The sequence below is a fragment of the Trachypithecus francoisi genome, unplaced genomic scaffold (genome assembly GCF_009764315.1).
Source record: "Trachypithecus francoisi isolate TF-2019V2 unplaced genomic scaffold, Tfra_2.0 Lachesis_group4, whole genome shotgun sequence".
Lineage (NCBI taxonomy): Eukaryota > Metazoa > Chordata > Mammalia > Primates > Cercopithecidae > Trachypithecus > Trachypithecus francoisi.
The window spans coordinates 2,318,647-2,323,867 of NW_022681469.1; positions in this window are offsets into that span (position 1 = coordinate 2,318,647).

Here is a 5,221-nt window from a genome sequence, read left to right on the forward strand (position 1 = left end):
ATACAAAATATTAGCTGGGTGTGGTGGCGGGTGCCTGTAGTCTCAGCTACTCAGGAGGCTGAGTCAGGATAATGGCGTGAACCCGTGAACCCAGGAGGGGGAGCTTGCAGTGAGCTGAGATTGCACCACCGCACTCCAGCCTAGGTGACAGAGCAAGACTCCGTCTCAAAAAAAAAAAGAAACTAAAGTAGGCACAGATAAATGAAAAGATATCGTATGCTTATGGATTGGGATAATTAACATTGTTAAAATGTCCATACTACTCCGTGATCTAGAGATTCAATGCAATCTCTATAAATGGCGTTTTTCACGTGTATAGAAAAAACAGGCCGGGCACAGTGGCTCACGCCTGTAATCCTAGCACTTTGGGAGGCCAAGGTGGACAGATCATGAGGTCAAGAGATCGAGATCAGCCTGGCCAACATGGTGAAACCTTGACTCTACTGAAAACACAAAAATTAGCAGGGTGTTGTGGCACTTGCCTGTAGTCCCAGCTACTCGGGAGGCTGAGGCAGGAGAATCACTTGAACCTGGGAGGTGGAGGTTGCAGTGAGCCGAGGTCGTGTCACTGCACTCCAGCCTGGCAACAGAGAACAAGACTCTGTCTCAAAAATAATAATAATAATAATAAATAAAAGAAAAAACAACTCCAAAATTCAAATGGAACTACAAAAGACCCCAGAGAGCCAAAGCAATCTTGAGAAAGAACAAAGCTGAAGGCATCACACTTCTTGATTTCAAACTACAGTCGGCCTGGCGTGGTGGCTCATGCCTGTAATCCCAGAACTTTGGGAGGCTGAGGTGGGTGAATCAGTTGAGGCCAGGAGTTTGAGACTAGCCTGGCCAATGTAGAGAAACACGATCTCTACTAAAAATACAAAAATTAGCTGGGCATGGTGGCAGGCACCTGTAATCCCAGCTACTTGGGAGGCCGAGTCACGAGAACCACTTGAACCAGGGAGATGGAGGTTGCAGTGAGCCCAAATTGCACCGTTATACTCCAGCCTGGCTGACAGAGTGAGACTGTCTCAAAAATACCAAAACAAAACAAAACAACTACAGTCACATGTCGCTAATGACAGCGATACATTCTGAGATATGTGTTGTTAGGCAATTTCATCATTGTTCAAACATCACAGAGTGCACTTACACAAGATGGTATAGCCTGCTACACACTTTGGCTGTATGGCATAGCCTACTGCTCCTGGGCTACAAACCCATACAGCATGTTACTGTATTGAATATTCTAAGCACTTACAACACAGTGACATTTTGGTGTCTAAACACAGAAAAGGGATTTTTTCAGCTCCATTATCTTTTTTTTTTTTTTTTTTGAGACGGAGTCTCGCTCTGCCGCCCAGGCTGGAGTGCAGTGGCCGGATCTCAGCTCACTGCAAGCTCCGCCTCCCGGGTTTAAGCCATTCTCCTGCCTCAGCCTCCGGAGTAGCTGGGGCTACAGGCGCCCGCCACCTCGCCCGGCTAGTTTTTTGTATTTTTAGTAGAGACGGGGTTTCACCGTGTTAGCCAGGAGGGTCTCGATCTCCTGACCTCGTGATCCGCCCGTTTCGGCCTCCCAAAGTGCTGGGATTACAGGCTTGAGCCACCGCACCCGGCCCAGCTCCATTATCTTATGCATCCACTGTTGTATATATAGTCTTTCATTGACCAAAATGTCATTATGTGACACGTGACTATATATTACAAAGCTATAGTCATCAAAGCAGTCTGGTACTGGCATAAAAACAGATCCATAGACCAGGGGAACAGAATAGAGCCCAGAAATAAACCCCACATACACAGTCAACTAATATTTGACAAGGGCACCAAGAATACGCAATGAGGAAAGGATAATGTTTTCAATAAACGGTGCTGGGAAAAATGGATCTCCAATGCAAAAGAATGGAACTGTATACAAAAATCAACTCAAATGGATCAAAGACTTAAATCTTTTAAGACCTGAAATCACACAACGTAGGAAAAAAGTTCCTCAACATTGGTCTAGGAAATAACTTTTTGGATGTGAACCCAAAAGCACAGGCAACACAAGCAAAACTAAACAAATGGGATGACATCCAACTCAAAAGTTTCTGCACAGGAGAAGAAAAACAAAAAAGAAAAGACAGCCTATAGAGTGGGAGAAAATAGTCGCAAACCACAGATCTAATGACGGGTCATTATCCAAAATACATGCATACAACTGAATAGCAAAACCAAAAACCCACAAATAACAAAACTACATCAAAAACTTGATAAAAACTGGGCAAAGGATGCATATAAACATTTCTCCAAAGCAAGTATACAAACGCCCAACAGTTACACAAGAAGATGTTCAACATCACCAATCATCAGGGAAATGAAAATCAAAACCACAATGAACATCACCTTGCATCTGTTAGAATGGCTATTACTAAAACCACAAAAGGTAAGTGTTGGCAAAGGCGCGGAGAAAAGGGAACCCATACCTTTTTCCTTACATGCGGTTGGTGGAAAAATGTAAATTGGCACAGCCATTATGGAAAGCAATTGGGAAGCTCCTCAAAAAATTAAAAATAGAACTTCCATATGATCCAGTAATCCCACAACTGGGTATACACCTAAAAGAACTAAGTCACCATTTCAAAGAGACATCCACACTCCCGTATTCATTTCAGCACTAGTCACAATAGCCAAGATACAGCATCAACCTAATGGATAAAGAAAATGTGGTATATGGGGCCGGGTGCGGTGGCTCACGCTTGTAATCCCAGCACTTTGGGAGGCTGAGGCAGGCAGATCACCTGAGGTCAGGAGTTTGAGACCAGCCTGCCCAACATGGTGAAACCCTGTCTGTACTAAAAATACAAAACTTAGTCAGGCATGGTGGCGCACGCCTATAATCTCAGCTACTCGGGAGGCTGAGGCCAGAGAATCACTTGAATCCAGGAGGCGGAAGTTGCAGTGAGCTGAGATCGCGCCACTGCACTCCAGCATGGGAGACACGGTGAGACTCCTTTTCAAAAAGAAAAAAAAAAAGAAAAAGAAAATGTGGTCTATGTATACAATGGAGTACTACATAGTCTTAAGGAAGGAAGGAAATCCTGTCATTTGTAATGGCATGAAATAAACTGGAGGACATTGTTAAGTGAGATATCTAGGCACAGAAAGACCAATACCATATGATTTCACAGTGAAATCTAAAACAGTCAAACTCACAGAAGCAGAAAGGAGGAGGATGGTTGCCGGGCGCTATGGGGGAGAGGCGAATGGGAGGTGATGGTCATGGGTACAAAGTTTCAGTTATGCAGGAAGAGTAAGTTCTGGTAAGCTACTACAAAGCATGGACCAGCTTAGAAGCGGGTCTTAGAATACTAACAGAATGTCCCTTGAGAGGCAGCAAGAAAACTCAAGGGACATTCTGTTAGTATGCTATCAATGTTAATTCCTTAGTTTTTTTTTTTTTTTTTTTTTGAGACGGAGTCTCGCTCCGCCACCCAGGCTGGAGTGCAGTGGCCGGATCTCAGCTCACTGCAAGCTCCGCCTCCCGGGTTTACGCCATTCTCCTGCCTCAGCCTCCCGAGTAGCTGGGACCACAGGCGCCCGCCTCGTCGCCCGGCTAGTTTTTTTTTGTATTTTTAAGTAGAGACAGGGTTTCACCGTATTAGCCAGGATGGTCTCGATCTTCTGACCTCGTGATCCGCCCGTCTCGGCCTCCCAAAGTGCTGGGATTACAGGCTTGAGCCACCGCGCCCGGCCAATTCCTTACTTTGATAGTTACACTGTGGTTGCAGAAGTAAATGTTCTTGCTCTTAGGAAAGACATACAAAAGCATTTAGGCGTGAAGGGATTGATGATGCAACTTCCAAGTGGTTCAGAAAAAAAAATCTGGGCCCAGCTACCTACAAGAGAATGAATGAGCCGGGCGCCGTGGCTCACGCCTGTAATCCCAACACTTTGGGAGGCCGAGGCAGGTGGATCACAAGGTCAGGAGTTTGAGACCAGCCTACCAACATGGTGAAACCCCGTCTCTACTAAAAACACAAAAATGAGCCAGGTGTGGAGGCACGTGCCAGTAATCCCAGCAACTCAGGAGGCTGAGGCAGAAGAATCACTTGAACCTGGGAGGTGGAGCGTGCAGTGAGCCGAGACCACACCACTGCACTCCAGCCTGGGCAACAGAGTGAGACTCCGTCTCAAAAAAAAAAAAAAAGAGAGAATGAATGCACTCCTGACCTGGCCCTTGGGATGCCTGCCACAGCGGGGAGAGGGGGAGGGTGCTGGCATCTTCTGGCTCACTCCTATACACTCCATTCAACCCTAAAGGGATGTAGGTGCCTGGATAATTGGGACACCCACTGACACCAGGCCCATCAGTGCAGTTCTTGATACTGAAGCCCCTGAGCACGGCCAATGACAGGACCTTCCCTCCTTCCATTCTCCAGCTCTCCCTCCCTCCCTGCCAATGCGGGTAGTGCGACAGGGAGCTGAGGCAGTCACCTGACCAAGCTGAAGGAAACCAACCCCCCCCAAAGTTAAGGTAAATCTTGGCAGATTTACACTAAGGCCTAGGCAATTTTTTACAAAGGAGGCAAAGGTGATTCGAATCAGTTTGCTTAATTATTTCTGTAAAAGAATTGTATATTTTAGATCTTTATAGAATGTGTTCTGAATTATGAATGCTTTCAAAAAATCTATTTTGAAACAATTATACACTTACAGAAAAGTTACAAGAACACATTTCACCCGCATAATCCCCCCCAAGCTCTCCAGTGGCTAACATTCCACCTCCTGGGCTTTCTGTCTCTCTGGGGCTGCAGAGAATGAATCTTTCTTCCTAAATCATAGAGCTAAGAAGCCTTCTATAAAAGGTAAAGAACAGGTATAGACCTCAGTATACCACCAAAGCTTTTTTTTTTTTTTGAGACGGAGGCTTGTTCTTTTGCCCAGGCTGGAGTGCAGTGACACAATCTCAGCTCATTACAACCTCCCCGTGCTGGGTTCAGGCAATTTTCCTGCCTCAGCCTCCCCAGTAGCTGGGATTACAGGCGCCTGCCACTATGCCTGGCTACTTTTTGTATTTTTAGTAGAGACAGGGTTTTCGCCATGTTGGCCAGGCTGGTCCCGAACTCCTGACCTCAAATGATCCACCCGCCTCGGCCTCCCCAAGTGCTGGGATGACAGGTGTGAGCCACCATGCCTGGCCAAGCTGGTCTTTCAAAATAAACATTCACTGTTACTCTAAACA